Source organism: Rhinopithecus bieti, unplaced genomic scaffold (genome assembly GCF_001698545.2).
Source record: "Rhinopithecus bieti isolate Rb0 unplaced genomic scaffold, ASM169854v2 scaffold_35322, whole genome shotgun sequence".
NCBI classification, from domain to species: Eukaryota; Metazoa; Chordata; class Mammalia; order Primates; family Cercopithecidae; genus Rhinopithecus; species Rhinopithecus bieti.
This window is the reverse complement of record NW_016815256.1, coordinates 718753-741239: the sequence shown is the minus strand read 5'-3', so window position 1 is coordinate 741239 and position 22487 is coordinate 718753. Positions and strand designations below refer to the sequence as shown.

The following is a 22487-nucleotide window of genomic DNA, read 5'->3' as shown; positions in this document are numbered from 1 at the left end:
GGCGGATCACGAGGTCAGGAGATCGAGACCATCCTGGCTAATACGGTGAAACCCTGTCTCTACTTAAAAATACAAAAAACTAGCCGGGCGACGAGGCGGGCGCCTGTAGTCCCAGCTACTCGGGAGGCTGAGGCAGGAGAATGGCGTAAACCCGGGAGGCGGAGCTTGCAGTGAGCTGAGATCCGGCCACTGCACTCCAGCCTGGGTGGCAGAGCAAGACTCCGTCTCAAAAAAAAAAAAAAAAGAAAAGAAAAGAAAATATTAAAATTGAAAACATTAGGCAAGACTAGAATCTAAAACAGGTGTACTATAGTTTTGAAACACAATTTTCTGTCTGCAGTTTCCTGTTTTTACTAAAGACAAATCATGCTAGGACTGGTCTGCTTTATTATACTTGGCCTAATTATTTGTATACAGTGCAGCAAGAATAATTATTTTTGCATAGGCTTTTAAATTGGCTTTGAATAGCATTTTTATTCAGTTATCCTATTTTATGACTTTATCTTAAGGGAATTAGATGTACAAAACGTATTTTTACAAGCATATTTTCAACCATTACATATAAGGGAAAATTGGAAATAATCTAATATCCAAGAACATGGGGTTCGCAAAATGAATTATGGTTACCTTAATATTACATATAACGTATGATACCATAGTAACTGTAAAACTGCAAGACAGATATATAAATACTATATAAGAAGAAAACAGTGCTGAGGTAGGCAGATAACCTGAGGCCAGTAGTTTGAAACCAGCCTGGCCAACATGGTAAAACCCTATCTCTACTTAAAATACAAAAAATGAGCTGGGCATGTTGGCACACGCCCGTAGTCCCAGCAACTTGGGAGGCTGAGGCATGAGAATCCCTCCAACCTGGGAGGCAGAGGTTGCAGTGAGTTGAGATTGCATCACTGCACTCCAGCCTGGGTGACAGAGCAGGACTCTATCTCAAAAAGAAGTATCAAATTAAGAAGAAACTTCAGTTTTAATAGAAACTGTAGAATCTCATTCATATCAAAGGTTATGGTTTTACAAAATGGGAAAATACTATGTGATCGATACTCATGGCTACAGAAAAAGGTGCAGGGAATGCAGTTCAGATCTGACGCTCACTGACGGCAGCTGCAGAGGTGACTGAGTATAGACATGGGTTCTAGTAGAAGGGCTTAGAAATGCTTTGTGTTCCAGATGTGTAAGTGTGCCTTGTGGTGCATATGAGGTGTTTAAGATATATTAAATGTGTAAATATAACTAAAAAATTAAGAGATTTTTATCGACAGTTTATTATAGTTTTAATATTTAGAAGAATTTAATCTGTTCAAGATAGATGCAAAATATTGATCAAAGAAAGCAAGTTCCTGCATTTATAAACTGCAATAATAACAGATGTTTATACATTGAGCTTAAAGATTTAAGAAAAACTAGGTCTTGAAACAGAATTTGATTGAATTGAGTATCAGTTGAAACAATCTGAGGATGAATTTCTTAACAGACACAAAAGCTTTCTTAGACCTTAAAAAAGAAAACTCTGTTGTCACTATAAAACCATTAAAAAAATCAACTTGTGGAATAAAATATTCACAACATAATAGTTCTCAACAAATCTTACTTATATGGCAGGTACTATGCTTGTGTATTATCTAAATTAACCACAATAACAACCCTAGGAAATATTGCTAGCCAAATTTTTTTTAATGGAAACAAAGTGAAGAGACAACCCACAGAATGGGAGAAAATATTTGCAAACTATCCATCTGACAAGAGATTAATAACCAGAATATATAAGGAACTCAAACAACAGGGAAAAATCTAATAGTTTGAGTAAAAAAATAAGCAAAAGTTCCAAATAGACATTTCTCAAAAGACAGACAAATGACAAACAGGTATATGAAAAGGTGCTTAACATCACTGATCATCACAGAAATACAAATCAAAACTACAATGAGATATCATCTCACCCCAGTTAAAATGGCTTCTATCCAAAAGATAGGCAACAACAAATGCTGGTGAGCATGTGGAGATAGGGGAATCCTTGTACACTGTTGGTGGGAATGTTAGTTAGTAAAGCCACTATGGAGAACAGTACAGAGGTTCCTCAGAAAACTAAAGATAGAACTACCATATGATCCAGCTATCCCACTGCTGGGAATACATCCAAAAGAAAGAAAATCAGCATATCAAAGAGATATCTTCACTCCCATGTTTACTGCAACATTATTCACAATAGCCAAGATTTGGAAGCAACATAAGTGTCCACTGACGGATGGATAAAGAAAATGTAGTACATATACACACTGAAGTACTATTCATCCATAAAAAAAGAATAGGATCTCATCATTTGCAACAACATGGATGGAACTGGAAGACATTATGTTAATTGAAATAAGTAAGGCACAGAAAGTCAAACTTCACATGTTCTCACTCATTTGTGGAATCTAAAAATTAAAACAATTGAACTTATGGTGATAGAGGTAAAAAGATGGTTACCAGAGGCTGGAAAGGGTAGTGGTGGGTGGTGGGGCAGGCGAAGTGGAGATGGTTAGTGGATAAAAAAATATAGTTACATAGAATGAGTAAGTGTCTGGTATTTGATAGAAAAGGGTGACTACAGTCAACAATAATTTATGTATTTAGTACATTTAAAAATAACTAAAATTATAACTGTAATGTTTATAACAAAGTGAGGTGATGGATACCCCATTTACCCTGATTTGATTATTACACACTATATGCCTGTATCAGAATATCTCATGTACCCCATAAATATATACAACCACTTTGTACCCATAAAAATAAAAAAAAAAAAAAATAGGCCAGGGCGCGGTGCTCAAGCCTGTAATCCCAGCCAACTCTTGGAGGCCGAGGCGGAGCAGATCACGAGGTCAGAGATCGGAGACGGGGTATCTGGCGTGAACATGGGAAACCCCCCCGGCGCGTTACTAAAAATATACAAAACTAGCCGGCAGCGGTGCGGGCGCCTGTAGTCCCACCTACTCGGAGCTGAGGCAGGAGAATGCGTGCAACCCGGGAGGCGGAGCTCTGCCAAGTGAGCTGAGATCTGGCCACTGCCACTACTCCCAGCCTGGCACAGAGCCGCAGACCCTCTCAAAAATAAAATAAATAAAAATAAAAAAATAAAATAAATAAAAATAAATTAAGATGATGTACGTTGCCCAAGGTCAGAGAGGAAGTAGCAGAGCCTAGATTTAACCAGGAATCTGACCTCAGGAGCCTCTGTTCCCAAATGGTATACCACTGCCTCTAGTAGCATTCCATATGAAAAGGTCAACAATAGCATCAGTGAAAAAGATTGAGACAATCAATTATGAACTTGGTGGGTTTTTTTTTCATTTCTTAAATTTCAAACTTTTATTTTAGATTGGGGGTACAGGTTTGTTACCTGGCTATATTGCATGGTGCTGAGGTTTTCTAGATTACAGTATAGGCAATTCTTCAGTCTTTATAATTTTGTAAAAATCAATATAAACTTAGAAAAAAAATTAACTTATAATTCACCGTTATTGTAGGGTAAAAAGAAAAGGAGGCTGTTAAAAATTTCCCTATCACCTATATCTGCCATTTAATTATAGTTAATATTACTAATAAGCCACCATATTAAATCTGTAATACAGTTAGGTATATAATTTTATGTTAACAGCATCCAGTTTAGCTTAGAAATCTCATGCCCATAAAGTTTTTCCTAAACACCACAACATCTTACCTTTTCTTTTCCTTTTTTTTTTTTTGAGACAGAATCTCGCTATGTCACCCAGGCTGGAGTGCACAATCTTGGCTCATTGTAATCTCAGCCTCCCAGGTTCAAGCGATCCTCGTGCCTCAGCCTCCCGTGTAGCTGGGAATACAGGCCCACCATCATGCTCAGCTAATTTTTGTATATTTAGCAGAGACGGGGTTTTGCCTTGTTGGCCAGGTTGGTCTCGAACTTCTGGCCTCAAGTAATCCATCCTATCTCAGCCTCCTAAAGTGTTGTGATTACAGGTATGGGCCATTGCACCCAGCCAGCTTTTTCTTATTAACAGTATTTGAGACTAACTTGTTTGTAAAATTCTTTCCAGCCAAAAATGGGGAGGTACCAATATGCTTACGGATGTGAGGGTGCTTTGTTAGTGATGGGATTCTATTTCAGAAGTGCCCACAAAATTTGTTAAGTATTTTTACTAACAAGTTCTTGAAAACCGACAGAAGAGTCACTGCTTACCAAAAAATTATCATGTATTTCTGAAATACTTTCACAACAAAAGTAACATTGAAAAGAGTCCTTGTCAGATCATTACAAGTTTTTATACTGCCACTAAGTCCTACATCATTTTAGTGTGGTAGGATTTTTAATTTGGGAAATGGGAAAGCTTGATGGTATCTTGATGACACTTTCTTCTGAGAATGGCTTGGTGAAAAAAAAAAAAAAGAATAAAGAAAAGATATAATTGAAAAATTAGCTACACACAGTAACTGTACTTCTGAACTTTAGGGGAGATACGCTTGGGTAGAGGGCAGATATTTTTATTTCTGGTACTTATTTTCCATCCCATATTCAGGTAGATTGGACTACTTTGGTTCTACATCCAGTTTTCATAAGAAGAGAAAGATACAGCCTAACAAACAGAGATAGAAAGTAATTAGTGGTTATTTGAGAATGCAGGTGGGAATGGCAGTGACTGCAAGTGGGCTGGAAGTTTCTTTTTGGGTGACAGAAATGTTCTAAAATTAGTAATGATGGTTGCATAATTCTGTAAATTTATTAAAAATCATTTCATTTTACCCTTAAAACAATTTAACTTTATCATATGGAGTTATCACTCAAGTAAGCTGTTAAAAAAGGTATAGCCCACCAGGTGCGGTGGTTCATGCCTATAATCCCAGCACTTTGGGAAGCTGAGGCAGGTGGATCACTCGAGCCCAGGAGTTCGAAACCAGCCTGGGCAACATGCCAAAACCCCATCTCTCCTAAAAATTAGCCAGGTGTGGTGGGGTGCACCTGTAATCCCAGATACTCAGGAGGCTGAGGCACAAGAATCGCTTGAACCTAGGAGGCAGAGGTTGCAGTGAGATGAGATGGTGCCATTGCACTCCAGCCTGGGCAACAGAGTGAGACTTGGTCTTGGAAAAAAAAAATAGCCCATCAAGATAAATTATTTCTAAAGAACTAAAAAACCAAGGAACATCCCATACCCTCTTATTAACTTCTGGGCTCACTTATCCCTTTAAAGTGTTGTACTTACCAGCTAAACACTACTTTTACAGTGACTCTGAAACAATACACATTTCCAAGTTTTCTACAGACAAGATCAAGAACTATCTAATGAAAAGCAAACTATTTAACAAAATGTGTGTAAACTGTGCTCTAAAAATAAACTTGTAACTAAACAACATGAAATGACAAAAAAGATGGATTTTCTAGCAAAATTTATCAAAATTTACAATGAGTTAGATTTAAAGGGGGAAAAATGGTCTATATCTCACACACACACAAAAATGACCAGATAAACCATTTAATACTTGTTGAAATGAATACAGTACTTACCCACAGCAAATATTAGCTATACAAATTTGAAAACAACAAACTGTAGAACTGAGAGTATCTCACAAGCAGGGATGATCTGCAGTCCATAGTGCAGCATACAGAGATGGTGGAAGACTGCTCACCTTATCAACTGTTTCTGCCTTAATGATGCTGATATAATAAAGTACCTTCAATACAACTGGAAGTTCCACAGGATATTTTAAAATTTGGCTTCTTTTTGTGGACATTTCCTAGCTGTGAGGCTTTCTATTGGTGACTGGAAAATTTGATGATTAAATCTGATTCTTAGCATATTTTGGAAAGACAGAAATTGCAGCCCTGGGATTGTGAAGCTAAAGCTCTCCAGAAGGAGAAAAAGCTTAAAAGAAGATGGAGTCACATGGGAAGTCGCTTTAATAATCCATGGTACAATATGGAACATGCAGTAAGGTGAATGAATGGATGAATGAAAAAATAAAGGAGTGAATAGATAAATAGGTAGGGAGGTAGATTATTTAGATAGGTAGGTATGTTAATGGAAAGATAGAAAGGGTTACCCAAACCCTGAAGATAGAAGAAGACTATAAAACAAGGTCAGCCGGGCGCGGTGGCTCAAGCCTGTAATCCCAGCACTTTGGGAGGCCGAGACGGGCGGATCACGAGGTCAGGAGATCGAGACCATCCTGGCTAACATGGTGAAACCCCGTCTCTACTAAAATACAAAAAACTAGCCGGGCGACCTGGCGGGCGCCTGTAGTCCCAGCTACTCGGGGACTGAGGCAGGAGAATGGCGTGAACCCGGGAGGCGGAGCTTGCAGTGAGCTGAGATCCGGCCACTGCACTCCAGCCTGGGCGACAGAGCGAGACTCCGTCTCAAAAAAAAAAAAAAAAAAAAAACAAGGTCAAAGACTAGGGGATATTTAAAATAATTCTTCACATTTCCATTCAAATTTACCCTAAATGAGAGGTTCTCAAAGTCAAGGTGTGAGAGTTGGGGAGCATATGCATTGGAGCTTTTCCCAAATGATGGTTTATGCTCGCTTCCCCCAGCTCCATTCTTGACAAATCTAGAGTTTCAGTAGGGTGGGGAAGAGGGGACTCCCTAAATAGTGTCTTCCTTCTTGATGTAGATGTTTTCAGTGTTTAGTATAAAGAGCAAGACTGAGGCCAGGCACGGTGGCTCACGCCTGTAATCCCAGCACTTTGGAAGGCCAAGGTAAGTGGATCATGAAGTCAGGATATCCAGACCATCCTGGTCAACATGGTGAAACCCCATTTCTACTAAAAATAAAAAAATTAGCCAGGCGTGGTGGTGTGCACCTGTAGTCATAGCTACTTAGGAGGCTGAGGCAGGAGAAATACTTAAACCCAGGAGGCGGAGGTTGCAGTGAGCCGAGATCGCGCCACTGCACTCCACCCTGGGCGAGAGAGTGTGACTCTGTCTCAAAAAAAAAAAAAAAAAAAAAGAGTGAGGCGGAAATTTGTGACTTTCCACCCCTTTCTGGACTCACTGCTAGTGAAATATGACATCCAGAATAAGCTGGGTTGAAGGTTTATCTTTGTGTTAAAATGTTTATCTACTTTAGCAGATGAACAAAAGAAGTCCCTATAATATAAAGAGACATTTGCACTTTCAATAACCTAAACTATCATTTTACTAATTCACAAAAAAACTTTACAGGATAGATATGTGGTCACTAGAATCATCTCATACAAGATAGACACGTGGTCACTAGAATCATTTCATACAACTTGCATTACCTGTTCCATGTTTAATGGTCAAACAAAAGCAGTCAGCACTTGTTTAGGGCCAACACCCTGGGGGCTTTTTATCAGTAAGGTTAAATATAACAGCCTAACTGAACAACAGTGATAATTATCTGCTTCTACATTCCTGGCTTTCCTTATATACCCCAAAGATTTATATACCTAGAAACCGATTCTCTTAGGTTTTAATACCTTAGGGTTTAATTTACTCTGTAATAGGAGGCTGCATAGATTACCTATTGAAGTGAGAGGTGTTGAAAACCTTAAAAAAAATCCCATTTAGTCATTTTTGTTTTGTTTTGTTTAGACAGGGTGTCTTTCTGACATCCAGGCTGCAGTAAACTCCTAGGCTCAAGGGATCCTCCTGCCACAGCCTCCCGAGTAGCTAGGACTGCAGGTGCACACCACCATGCCAGCTAATTTTTTAAATATTTTTTTTTTTTTTGTAGAAATATGGGTCCTGTTATGTTGCCCAGGCTGGTCTCATACTCCTAGCCTCAAGTGATTCTCCCACCTCAGCCTCCTAAAATGCTGGGATTATAGGTGTGAGCCATCACAACCAGTCCCTTTTAATAGTTTTAAAATAAGATATTTAAGACTGATATTGGAGTTAATATTTTCTCCTAAGAATAATGGCTAGTCCAGGGAAGAAAGAAAAGCAAAACCCGAGTCTAATAGTTTAACATTATATTCCCGTAAACCACATAACACTCTCTAAATGAAACTAGAGATCTCCTTCTAAGTAAATAGATCACAGTCAAAGTCAACAGTATATCATCCTTGTCAACAACAAAAAATTTCCTAGATTTGAAAGAATAACCTTGTTGCAGAACAATCAGGATAACAAATGAAATGAAAAAAAAAGAATTGTTCCCTTGAAATAACTTTATAATTCTCTATTTTAATACAGCTCTTGTATTCCATGACCTTCAGATTATTTTAGAAATCCACATATTGATTGCTCCCTCTACCACATGGAGACCAGTGTATGTATTTCATACTATTTCAAAAAAAAATGTTGCAAAGCCTAATAAAAACAAGCCACTGAAATGGGTATTTAAAAATGACTTCTTGAAACATTGCTTGCTGTTTACTAATGCAATGGAAGAGATATTACTGCTCTGTTTTGAGATTTAAGCAAAGTTACCTTTAAGCAAAAATCTATAGAAATGAGTTAGATAATCCTGCTCTGTATGGAGATAAAGGCAGAGACTTGAGGAGAAACATTTAACCAGGTGCTGTGGCCAGTACATTCGGTGTTTACAGCGGATGGCACATGCCTAAGAACAGGAAGTTTACTCAATCCCTGTGCTGCTGCAGAAATGGCACCTAGATACACTTCAATATCATTTCCTTGTAGGAGTCTAACGTCTAGAATTAGACACTGATATTTATTTAAAATATAATGGGTTACTGGTTATCACATTTGTGCTTTGTGCTCTGTGCTAACAAAATGAGTTCAAGAAATAGTTTAATACAGCCTGAGAGGTTTAGGGGCACATTTCCTAGAAGCAGGAATTGGGCACTGAAAAATTATTAAGGAGAAGGTTGGTTCTAGAATCTGTACCTTGAGCAGTTTAGTTCCATCACTTCTGCAATTTACCAAGTCTTAGTATAGGGTATTGTGGAGTAGGGACCATGAGGGCTAGAAAGCTCCTAGTGTCCTGAAGTCCTATGCTTCAGTCCACCTGGGTTCTTCAAGGTACAGCAGGGTCTTCATTAAAAGGAGAGGAAAAAAGAGAAAGGGAGACAACACAGAAGACCTAGAAAGGACTGTAAACCCTCCATTTTTCATTCTCTTATGCCAACCACAAAAATGTTCCATAAATGAAGTAATAAACAATGTAGACCATTCATATACAGTCTATACTATTTTCTGCTTCCATTTAAAAATGCAAGGCTGTTTTCTTTGTTAACTTTTAAGTTCAGGGATACAAGTGCAGGTTTGTTGCACAGGTCAATGCGTGTCATGGGGGTTTGTTGTACAGATTATTTCATCCCCCAGGCATTAAGCCCAGCATCCATCAGCTATTCTTCCTGATACTCTCCCTCCTCCCACCTTCACCCTTCGGTGGGTGGGCAGCAGTGTATTTTGTTTCCCTCTATGTGTCCATGTGTTCTCATTATTTAGCTCCCACTTCTTATAAGTAAGAGCACGTGGTATTTGGTTTTCTGTTCCTGCATTAGTTTGCTAAGGATAATGGCCTCCAGCTCCATCCATGTCCCTGCACAGGACATGATCTCATTCTTTTTAATGGCTGCATAGTATTCCATGGTGTACATGTACCACATTTTCTTTACCCAGTCTATCATCAATGGCCATTTAGGTTACCTCATGTCTTTGCTATTGTGAATAGGGCTGGAATGAACAGACATGTGCGTCTGTCTTTTTTTTTTTTTTTTTTTTCATTTTTTTATTATACTTTAAGTTCTAGGGTACATGTGCATAACGTGCAGGTTTGTTACATATGTATATTTGTGCCATGTTGGTGTGCTGCACCCATCAACTCGTCAGCACCCATCAATTCATCATTTATATCATGTATAACTCCCCAATGCAATCCCTCCCCCCTCCCCCCTCCCCATGATAGGCCCCGGTGTGTGATGTTCCCCTTCCCGAGTCTGTCTTTATAACAGAATGATTTATGCAGAGCTGTTTTTCCAGAGTTCCTTTTGCATAAGTGACTAAATAAGCCACTGCTTTCAAGTGGTATGAAATTATAAAAAGGTATACCTTCTCTAAAGCTATTAAGGTTGTTGTAATAGGCTGTAGGTTCTCCTAGAATTTAAACCATTATGTTGCTTTTAAATAAATAATTATCTCTCAAAAGCACTTATTTGACCAGTGCTTCCAATCATAGGCTTCAGAGATTGGTTTCTGCAAATAACCTAATAATGATGATTTATGTTATTCAAATTTGGCTCTAGGAAGAGGGACCCAGATATCTCAATCCAACCCAACACTTCATTGAAGACATGAGGTAGATACACAAAGAGAATAACCTTAGAGATGAAATGTACCTAAAAGATTAAAATCGTTAATCTAACAGAATGCCATTTAAACAATTTCAAGGGATGCAAGTGACAATGATATTGATACTTAAAATATACCTATATTTATCTATTGAATTTTCATTTATTCTAATAAATCAAGGAAATGAAGAAACTGCCATAAAATGTAAATTTCCAAAATTTTCACTAGAAAGTTTGTATACTTAAAAAAATCACTTGGAAATAAATTTGGTTTATTCATCATAGTACCTAAGTACTGTTTTAGATAATATTAGTGGCTTAGTATATGGATATTCAGAATGGCTACCAATAGACATAGTCTCCTAGGGAAAAATAAGGTTCTTTAGAACTAAATCCCTATGTTGTTAGCTCTAGAGCAAGTAAACTAATCCAGTAACCTTCAGGGAATGACGCATTTCTCTCTTAAAACAGGCAGAACAGCTCACTCAAGACTTTCATTTCCATTTGTGACCAACTGTGCTGGTTCACAAAGTTGCAAAGCAAAGTTTCTAATAAACAAATGCGTCTTTTGTTGCCTACTCTACTAAAGTAATGTCCCCTGTACAGAGCTTGAACATTCCTCACAAAGCTTTGGTGGCTGTTGGCACAATAATGATCATGGAGTGTCTATTTGTACACCATTAATTATGCTGTGATCCTGCCTGTTTTCTTTTGCAAAACCTAGAACACGGTATACAGCTCTTATTTTGTGTTTCTTTTAGATATATTATAATACAAGAAATTTAGTTCCAACATATCCAAGCTGTCCCTTCAGAAGGTGATCAGAAGCGAGAAATGAGTTTGGAAAAGAAAAGGAATAGGTGAACAAAAGAAAGAGTTTCTGCAATAAAGCCTTAAAAGAGAATAAAAATGTGGAAAAGTGAAGGTAGACACTGGAGCTGCATTTAAATAGTTCTTAGGAGTCCAAAGTAAGACATGTTCTGTAAAAGTAAAACTTACAGGGGGATCAACCCTTGTCATTAAAATCCTGAGTATCTGGATGAAAAACCAAACTGTGGTGGGAACTGTGGGCAGGTGCTCTTACACAGCGACGTGATATTAAAATTCTACAGACTGAACTGAAATATTTCTACTGTGGCAATTGTAAATCGTACACAAAGCCACAATTAAAACTAATTTAACATGTGAAAAAGTCAGATACTCTATCAGGAACAGTTCATTATTATATGTAAATAAACACAGCATAAGTATATAATTTTAGATTAATAATATATACAATATAATTATGATTATTTATATAATCAAGGCTTTCATTTGGGGCCTTGATGCTCATCTTTCTTTGTACATTGTCAGTTTTTCATTTTCATATTCTTTTCATATCCCTCGTATATATATGAAGGCAAATGATTTCAGGAATCTAAACCCTGAGAAAACATGGGGAACAGAGAATAACTTTTGCTGTGAGATATCTGCTTCTGCAGTGAGTAGGGAAACAAGTAGAAGATAAATCTGAGGTGAGCCAGAACTCATTTCTTTACTTCCTATTTGAAGCTGATTTCCCCTACACCTTCTCTGACAAATCATAGGTGAAAGAGTTCCTGTGACTAAATATCTCCCAATTACCAATAATATAGAACTTCCTACAGAATGTCTCACTGACAAATTAGCACACAAACTTCTACCGTATTCTAATTCATGGATAAGGAACACTGGAAAGTTATTTTGAAACAAATCCCATTAAAATGTAATTTAAGCTATAATCAGAAAGGAGCATAAAAACTGCACTGAATTGCTGGTAGAATCATAAATTGGTACCATTCTTTTGAGAATGTCTTTGTAAATATGTGATGAGCTTTGGAAATGCTTTTATCTTTTGACACAGTACTTCTACTACTGTTCAGATTTTGAAATTGCGGATAAGTGATTCTGGGTCTGTAAGACTAAAAAACCAGAACCACACTGTCCATCAAAATGGGACTAGTTACATTATAAATAAATGTGTATTATATGAATAAAATTGTGTTACATAAATTACATGGTTACTGGAAGGGTGATACTACATGGAACATTTACTTCACTTTTTATCTTTTTTTTTGCATTGAAAAAATAAGCAGCATGTTTTAATTCTGCTGCCTAAAAAGACAAAGGTTGTTCTTATTTTTTAAGAGAAGGGGTCTCACTCTGTCACCAAGGCTGGAGCACAGTGGCACAATCATAGCTTACTGCAGCCTCTAACTCCTGGGCTCAAGCAATCCTCCTGCTTTAGCCTCCTGAGTAGCTGGTACTACAGGGTGCACAATACTATGCTTGGCTAAGATAATTATTCATTCAATAATATTCAGTGAGTGCCAACTATGTACTAGTCACTGTTCTAGGGATACAATAATTTTAAAAAAGTCACTTCCCTCATGGAGCTTGAATTCTGCTAATGTAAGACAATAGTAATTAAAGATTAAAAGTGCTACAAAGACAAAGCAGGATGGGACATTAAAGTAACAGGGTGGCTATTCAAATTAGGCTCACCAGGCTTATGAGATAATACTCAATTTAAAATTTTAAGTGAACAACCATTGTCAGAAAAAAAATCAGTGCACCATCAAGTCAAAAGAACATCAGGAACATCTATGTTCCAACCTACTGAGATCCAATTACAGTAAATGCCCTCTAGAAACCTGTACTAATATAACTTTCTAAAACTAAAAAGATTCCTCTGAAAATGCTCCCATACTTACTCAATTATGGATTTTTGCCTTTGAGTTCTTTTCCATTTATAATAGATCAAAATAGCATGTGTATAGTATTCTAACTACACTGGTCATAATGGACTTTTATTTAATTGATCATCCCAGTGCTGTGTTTTAAATAAGTGTTTAATGCATATTAGGCTTTTTTAAAAGGCTAAAGATGCAATATTATAAGCAGAGGAAGAATAAAAACAAAAGCATTATGTGGAGACATAAAAGTTAAAGCTATCAAATATCTAACAAGAATTCAGAATTTGACCTTCAGTGCAGACATTTTTCAATTTTATCTTAAGTAAATGGGATAGAAGCTACAGGTACAGAAAACTTAAAACTGTACCCTGGGTTGAATGAAAAACAGTGACCAAACTCAAGGTATCAGTACTTGCCGGTTAAATATGTAGCAATTGTTAATACTACTGCTGATAGCCTAGAAGGTAAAGCAAATAAACAGCCAACAAAGACAGAATTATTTATGTCCTCCTGTTCTGTGCAGAATTGGGTCCTAAGTGCTAAGGAAGGCAGCAGAAGAGAAAGCTGGCTCCTGTCCTCAAGGCATTTTGATTAGTAACTGCTTTTCCCCCCCTTCCCAAGCAGAAGTCACTTAAAAGAACAATGAGAGATAAAAACTTTCACAAAGTAGAAAACAGCCTGAAATAACATTTGAAGTTTAGTAAAACCATATGCCAGGTAGATGTAAAAGTGAAAAGAAAATCAAATGACGGAAATAAAATGGGAAAAAGACTGGTTATATATAACTTAACAGGAATTTTTAAAACATGTAGGGTATATAAAAACTGAAAATAAATGCAAAAAAATAGCCGGGTGTGGCGGCGGGCGCCTGTAGTCCCAGCTACTTGGGAGGCTGAGGCAGGAGAATGGTGTGAACCCAGAAGGCGGAGCTTGCAGTGAGCCGAGATCTGGCCACTGCACTCCAGCCTGGGTGACAGAGCGAGACTCCGTCTCAAAAAAAAAAAAAAAAAAAAAACTGAAAATAAAATCAGAAAGAAGTAAAACAGTCTCTCTGTTAATAGTCTTTTAAAATGCCAAGCTCCACCTATCAGCAGTGAATAAAAATCAGCCAAGTAGTTATCCTGTTTGGTTTGGCACTGGTCTATCCATGGGAGTGAACTATGATCAAAACTGTTTTCTAAAGGGTGAAATGGGCTTAGAAAACACAGGATGATTAAAATCACTGTCTCTAAACCTGAACATAATGCCAAGAGGTAGTCAGGAAACATTACAAACTCAATGTTCAATTAGCATTAGGAAGCTAAAAGATGTAATTTTATAGTTAATCTTATTTCCATTAAATCTAATTGTCATTGATGACCCTATATAAATAAAAGTGCTTGCCTATAAATAATCACTTTAAATTGCTTTTAAAATATAAACATGCTATCAAATATTTATATTTAAAACATCAAAAAATTATACTTCTTTGCTTCCTATGAAACAAAGAAACAGCCTAGAAAATGAGTTTTGTTTTATTGTTTCTAAAATTATCTCTTACAGCATAATCTGCATCAGTAAGAATAGGACATTGGGAGCCCATTTCCAAAGCTTATACCAAACCAAACGAGACCAAAAATGACATTCTGGTTAATGTGCATCTATACCTTAGAGGCAATCTTAAAAACGGCAAAAGTGATTATGGGTTAAATGGGGGTATCTTTAAAAGAAAATAATGAATTCCATCTAAGAGTTCATAGCTCTAAGAACAAAGATAAAGCAGATGCTTACAACTCATGTACCAAAACACACTTGCCATTTCCTTCCAGTCACACACCTCCTCTTCCATTTCTTATCACGGTAAATGGTACCACCATCCAATCAGGTCTTCGGAGTCAATAAATGTTAGCTATTATCCAACTTCAAACTCCCTCCCCTGCTCACCTGAAAATCACTCCAAATCCTATCCATTTTAATCTCCCATCTATTTACCTCTGCTCTCTTTTCACAGACATCTCTTACTTGCAGAGGACAGACGTAAGTCCAAAAAAATCAACAGCCACAACAATTTTTAAATAGATTCAATCCATCCACTAAAAAGATACATACAAGATTATTTTGTAAATAAAAGGCTGATACAGTATTAGGAATAGCAGGCATTACTAGTACTTTTACAACTAGAGTACAAAGTAAAAGTATTAACAGAAAATAGATAATAAAGAACAGCTCACCAAGAAAATATAAAAACATGGACATTCTTACACAAGGGAAAACTGACAGCTCTACAATCGTGGTATTTAATGCAGCACTCCCTTCCTCTCTGGTTTTGTTCCTAATCTATTTCCTGCTTTACTGACCTCGTTAAAGACTAAACGGCTCCCTATGACCCGAAAGTCCATTGCTTATTTTGACTTAAGAAAAAATTCATAATAGAAAATCTCAAACATAAAGAAAGTAGAAAATACTACAGTGAACCCCATTAGCTATAACAATTATCACAGGAAATCTTTTTTGTTTTTAAATCTGTCCTCTACTCTGTATTTTTGGCAGCAGTCTCAGAGATCATGTAATTTCATCTGTAAGATAGAGATTCTTTTTTCCCCAACATGACCCTAATGCCATTTTTACACCTAACAAAATTAACACAATTTCCTTAAAAAACAAATACCTACTCAGGTCACCTTTATCCAATTACTTATTCTCAAGACTGCTTTTTAGATGGTGGCATGTCCTTCTGACATCTACTGTTTCTTAGCATTTCTTACAAGGCTTTTCATAATCTGGCCCCTACCTTCACTTCTAGCCTCAATTTTTGAAACTAGTTTTTTTCCATTCCTTAAATCCTGTGCTTCCACCATATTTACTGAATTTATGTTCATTTCACATGCAATATCCCCTCTTATCAAGCTTTTTGTATAATTTCTTTAGCGGCCTAAACTTCTTCCCAACCCCATCCACTTGCTTACACATTTGCCTCTCATGCTTCAGGTCTCAGCAGATGTCACATCCTCCAACAAATCTTTCCAGCTACAACTCCCTGGTATGTGCTGCTGGACCTAGAAATGAACTTTCAAATATAGCACTTGCTACCCAGTTGGGTTATAAAACCCAGTGTCCCTTCTCCCCTAAATTCCCTTTTAAAAAGAAACACCAATTTATAACATTCTGCTTCTTAAGAAACCAACCTTCCCCTCTTGGGTGGTTTGTGCCCAACATGTTCATGGTATGGCTACTATTCTTTACGTCTACCTTTTGACCTATATTCATGCACGATTATACAAATCTCTTTAAAATGGTGTTCTGTAAGTGCAAATCAGACTTGTTCAAAGGCTGTCAATAGTAAGAAAATACACAAAATTACTTGAACATAATATTCAATAATCATAAAGCTTTCACATGTGAAATATATCCGGATGTGATAAAGACAGGTACAAAAGGATAGTGGAAAAGAAAATCCTCACTCCAAAATAGGGCTCCAGAATCCTATGGTTACAGGAGCAGAAAAAGGCTTCATTTTATTCTGAAAATGACAGTTTTTTGTTTTGTTTTGTTTTTTTTTTTTTGAGACAAAGTCTTACTCTGTCGCCCAGGCTGGAGTGCATAGCACGATCTCGGCTCACTGCAACCTCCTTCTCCTGGGTTCAAGCAATTCTTGTGCCTCAGCCTCCCGAGTAGCTAGGATTACAAGTGTCCACCACAATGCCCGGCTAATTTTTGTATTTTTGGTAGAGACAGAGTTTCACCATGTTGGCCAGGCTGGTCTCAAACTCCTGACCTCAGGTGATCCACCCTCCTCGGCCTCCCAAAGTGCTGGCAAGAGCCACTGGACCTGGTTGGCAGCAACTTTAAGAACAACAATGCACTCATCAAGGGCATTATTGCTCTTCAACAGATAACGGCCTAAATACACACTTTCTTTGCAGAGGTTTTTACTGAAGTGCAATCAGAAACCTTAATTTGAAGATCAACTGTCAAAAAGAGTTTTCTAGGAAATGTTGGTTGACCACTTTGTGCAGCTTTCCTTACCTACAATAAAATCATGCAAAACTAAGTAAAAGTGAAAATGTCTCCAAGCCTTTAACAATCTAATTTATATTGCAAACCCAAGTGATCATTATATTGTGGCTGTGCTGTTATTTTAAGCTTTTATTTGGAAAAGTATTTAAAAATATACACTTTAAACAATTTCATCAACATTGTGATCATGCAAAGCTAATTGGGCTTTATCACTATTATGCTATATTCCTCTGCCAAAATATATTTTATTTCAGTTTAACAACACTAGATTGGAATATTTTCCAAGTGTTTAAAAATTTTGACCATGTATCCTATTAATGATTTAAATTTATATAGCCTGTGCTTGACTCGGCAGCACATATACTAAAATTGGAATGATACAGATATTAGCATGGCCCCCGCACAAGGGAAATAACACAAATTCGTGAAGTGTTTCATGTAAAAAAATAAAAAATAAATTTATATAGCCTAGACTTAAGAATAAGATCTATAGCTAACACTCATAAGTACTTACTATTGCCCAAACACCATAGTTCTAAATGCTTTGGTTATCTTATTTAATCTTCCCCACAACTCTATGAGGTTAAATATTATTACCCATGTTTTACAGATGAGCACAGAGATATTAAGTGAATTGCCCAAGGTCACCAGCTAGTAAGCAGTGAAGCCAGCATTTGGTACTTTGGTAGCTCTGACTCGGCAGGCTGTTCTACCCCTCCTTGGGAAAAGCATCGCAAATGAGCACACAGCTTCAGGGTGAATTCTTACAGCAAAGAAAAGGAAATGGGATAGCACAGCCCTGCTATGTCAGAAGAACCAACATCAAACATCAGTGGATTCTCATAGCAACATCTCTCCCGCGGCTTCCTCTTGACACACAGGAAAAATGTTCCAGAATCAACTGGGAAGACTGGCATTGCATTTAGAAATGTAATTCCCAGGCTGGGTCAGTATCTCCTCCAACCTTTCCAATTACGTTCATTTCAGATATAGGGGGCAGAAATGCTCCAGAAAAGAACTAGACCATACTTGGAGGAGGAGAGAAGGAGTACACCCTTCATCTGTGTTGTGAACTATGTCAGTATATTACAGTACAGAGAGTCTTGGGGAGACCATGTGCGTATGTCTTTAGGCCTCCATCTCCTTTCAACTTGAGGAGCTCTGCTTTTCTTTCTATGTTAGAAGGTTGCCCAAAATCTCATCTGAAATATGGGTTCCATGGCTAAAGAAGTTTAAAAACTGATAGTGCCATGACAAAGCCCTGGATCAGAAGTCAAGAGACCAGAATCTTTCTCTCAATTTGGCCACAAACAAGTCATGATTAATCCTGGGTCGGTAATTTTGCAATCTTGGGTTGTAGTTTTCTCAGTGTAACACCATTACTTTACAGATTTCTATGACTCTTGGCCATATTAAAATATATCATTATATAAAAAGAAAGAAATAAAAGATATGTTAGTGACCTCACCAAAGAAAGTTTAAAAAGGTAAATAAAAATCCCATGTCTCACAGAAAGAAAAGAAGTAGGGTAAGGTAATTTACTGATAAAGAATGTACTAATAACCATCATATGATCTAGTGCTCAGAACACCACCATGAGATTGGTCCCATCATATGAGAAATCAATATTTCCCAAACACTTTTTTTTTTTTTTTTTTTTTGGAGACAGAGCTTCGCTCTTGTTGCCCAGGTTGGAGTGCAATGGCGTGATCTCAGCTCACTGCAACCTCCGCTTCTCATGTTCAAGCGATTCTCCTGCCTCAGCTTCCTAAGTAGCTAGGATTACAGGTGCATACCACCACGCCAGGCTAATTTTTCTGTTTTTAGTAGAGACAGGGTTTTGCCAGGCTGGTCTCCAACTCCTGACCTCAGGTGATCCACCTGCCTTGGCCTCCCAAAGTGCTGGGATTACAGGTGTGAGCCACCATGCCCAGCCAAGAGTCTTTTTTTAACTTGGTATTTTTACTTAGCTTGATGCAGATAATTTGTGGATAACACATCCATATGAATTTACTATTAATAAATAACAAAAGTTTATTCAATAACCATGGCCCCTACAACATGCCCTTGCTAATCTCAGAAGCAAATTAAACACAGGTCAAGTGTACATTGTAACATCTTAGAATCCTAAAATCCAGGTTCTAACCTGACTCTGCCACTTGATGAGAATTAATGCAATCTCCCAGGTTCTTAGTTTCTTCTGTCCTACCCCTATCACATTCTCAAATAAGGGGCTATGCCAAATGATTGGCCATTGGCATATCATAGTTGATCTTGTACTTTTATTTCTTGTGGCAATCACACAGTTAGAATAAGCCACATGAAAAGGAAAATACATTCATGGAAAAATCATCCATTAGGTTCTAGTCACTACTTAAAGCATCTAAATGGAACAAGAGGAGACTATGGGGGTGCAGGGGAGGCTTCCACCAGGACTGAAACCAATTAAATAAGATCTTAATGAAGAGAGCTCCTGATTCAGGTTTATTAGAGAAGAAATAAGGCATTAAAGAGAATGAAAATAATTTTATAAAGTTGTAGGTAAAGGTCGTATTCCCTAGAACAAGAGATGGTTAATTAGAAGGTAAATAATGGAAAAGTTATTGGGTGAGCTCAGAGGCCAACAGGAAAGAATATAAAAAAAGTATTATGCTTTATAATGCTAACTGACCATTATACAGATGCAGATTCAAAATTAGGAAATAATATAATACCAATTAGTATAAACTGGTTAGTATTTATAAATAGTTGGTGCTTTAAAAGGCCTTTTCCAAAATACCTAAAATTGAAATATAATAATATCCCAAGTAATCTGAAATTGCATATTTTGATTTAAAGTTAGTCTATAAATTCCATTAGCATTCATGTTTAAAGGTAGACAATTTACAGTATTAAGCTAGATGAGACCTCTATTGTAATAGATTAGCAATCCCAGATTGTATATTTTGTTCTGGGTTGCAGACTATTCCAGTTTTAACATCATATATGACATACACTCCTAAGCCAGATAGCTTTGAGAAAGCAGCTGATTATGTCTTCGAATTTTGTTAATTAAAACTATAAATTCCTATCTCAAATGCTTTTTGGAACAAACAAATGTAAACAACATGAATTCTATCGAAGCTTTTTTATTTGAATCACTTGAGGCATTATTTATGGCTGTTTTTGAAAATGTTATGTTTGTTCAGTAATATTTTATGAATAATGTTAATACAGTTTTCCACCAAGTAACATAAAGATACCTGATGAAAGATGGAGAATCTAAATTCATGTGAATTGTAATAAAATAGAAACACCTCTGGGCTCTTTATAAAATAAACCAAACTTAAATGCATTTTCCCCAAACCAACATACACTTACAGAAAGTTATTCAAGGCATAAGACTGCATATAAAACAGGGATTCTCCCTTCAACATTAAATTCAGTGAAGCACTTTATATATTGTGACTTCAAGGAAAGCTGGGAAATGTTATAGTTCAACGGGCTTTCTCTTTTACTTTTTATAGAGATTGAAAAGTTAACCTTAAGTCACGAGGTCATTATGTTGGCAATAAATAAATCATTATATCATGTTATACACCTTATTATATACAATTTTTGTCAATTAAAAACACATATTTTAGGCCGGGCGCGGTGGCTCAAGCCTGTAATCCCAGCACTTTGGGAGGCCGAGATGGGCGGATCACGAGGTCAGGAGATCGAGACCATCCTGGCTAATAACGGTGAAACCCCGTCTCTACTAAAAAATACAAAAAACTAGCCGGGTGTGGTGGCAGGTGCCTGTAGTCCCAGCTACTCGGGAGGCTGAGGCAGGAGAATGCCATAAACCTGGGAGGCAGAGCTTGCAGTGAGCTGAGATCCGGCCACTGCACTCCAGCCTGGGCAACAGAGCGAGACTCCGTTTTAAAAACAACAACAACAACAACAACAACAAAACACGTATTTTAAAAGAAATCTTTATGGCTTTTGAATAAAACGTCATGTACTTATGTTGTACAACTGACCAGAGTTTCTACCTAATTCAAATTAACTATTATGACTGGCTTTTGAGGCAACCCTGAGAGTCACTCCCCAATCCTTTTCATCCTTTTGACTTTCAGGCCAACTACTTCCTTGGGAAACACCACCATCTCTCAGCCAGCAAAGACAGAACCAGAGAGAGAGACTGCAAGTTCAGGAAGAAAGGTTCCAACTACTTTTACTCTCTGTTGCATCTCCTAATGTCATCACTTTCTCAGAGCAGGGTTTAGTCACTACTACAAAACATTGCTCAGGAACTGCAGAGCCACTAGCCTGGCATGTGGTGACATTCCCAACACAATTCTCTAACATTCTGATTTCCTTTCCAAAAATAAATTCAAGCAAAATTAGAACTCTTAAAGATCAGATTGAGATTGAATGCCATTGGCTTTCTCCCCATACCTATGCTCCTACACATCTCTTCAGCCCAGCACAGGGTTTTAAAGCTCACTGCTTACACAGGGCTATCTCCTCCGCTGGTTATGAGCCGCAAGGACAGAGTCCATGTCCTGTTTGTGTTGGTGTTCCTGGCCACTAGCCAAGAACCTGCAGCCCAGCCCTAGAATAGCAGCTGAATGAATGTAGCAGCCCACACATTCAAAGACACCAGAATTATCTTACCCTTTCCCAGAGAGCTTCAGGTACCTTTCTATTCCTAAATGAGTCACTAATGTGTCTGTATAATTATGGTTTCCATATGTGATGCAGAGCCCCAAAATTTCATCTTACTGTGGTTTACTTTCTGTGATTGCATTTTATTATAAAATATCTTATATAAAAGGGGATATAACAGAAGGGAAAACAGTAAAGCAAAACCCATATCTAGCTTCAGAGCATTACATATCCACTGGAAACCCTAAAGCAATGCTCCATGAGCACACAGCCTTTCCACTGCATAGCCCTGAGGTCATTTTTTGATACATAATTCTCAAACTATGTAATGCTGAAAGACCTTGAAGAGATTCCTTAAATGATTTATGGTTAAAATTTCTATGATGGCAGTCCTGGAAATCATAAAAGAATAAATACATCCTTGGAAAAGACCTCACTTCTCTTTTTCTTCATTTCTTCACAATTCAGCCCCCACCTCTCAAGGAGCTATGTAAAAGCATGGCGGGCAAGCTAATGCATCCCCAGAGTTTATGACAGATACTAGTTCTAGTGTTTCCCAAATACTAACATTAATACACACAACTACTGTATGGGGTACAATCGCCCCTATCTGAGGTATAAGAAGTTAGAAATCTAACAAGTGACAGAGGTAGGATTTGAATGCATCTGAGTCCAGGCTCCTGTGTAACTATGCTATGTTGTGATTTTCTGGGATCTTGGGCTATTTTTACAATTAGAGATATGACCTAAGGGCAATGGATTTCCATCCTGGTGAGTTCTTTTGGGGAGAGACTGCACTTCTCCCAGCCCTGTCCCCAACCCTTCCTCCTCATAGTTACCATGTAGGAGCATGCAAACTATCTATGTTTGCCCAGTAAGGTGGC

The 22487-nt window shown here is 37.5% G+C and overlaps 1 protein-coding gene and 1 long non-coding RNA gene across 7 annotated transcripts in view; one reads left to right on the top strand and one right to left on the bottom strand.

The window, feature by feature from the left end:
* Window positions 1-22027, top strand: part of LOC108515888 (uncharacterized) — a 27483-nt gene extending 5456 nt beyond the window's left edge. Inside the window, exons 2-6 of one of the 4 annotated variants that reach the window (XR_001881661.1) lie at window positions 8199-8274; window positions 10217-10269; window positions 11661-11775; window positions 17582-17917; window positions 21072-22027. This is a non-coding gene — a long non-coding RNA (uncharacterized LOC108515888). Of the gene's footprint in view, window positions 1-8198; window positions 8275-10216; window positions 10270-11029; window positions 11230-11660; window positions 11776-17581; window positions 17918-21071 lie in introns of those variants that run through there. The other 3 variants (XR_001881664.1, XR_001881663.1, XR_001881662.1) reach the window with 3 other exon arrangements.
* Window positions 1-22487, bottom strand: part of SGMS2 (sphingomyelin synthase 2) — a 113441-nt gene that overhangs the window by 47205 nt on the left and 43749 nt on the right. The gene's annotated exons all lie outside the window — the stretch shown is intronic.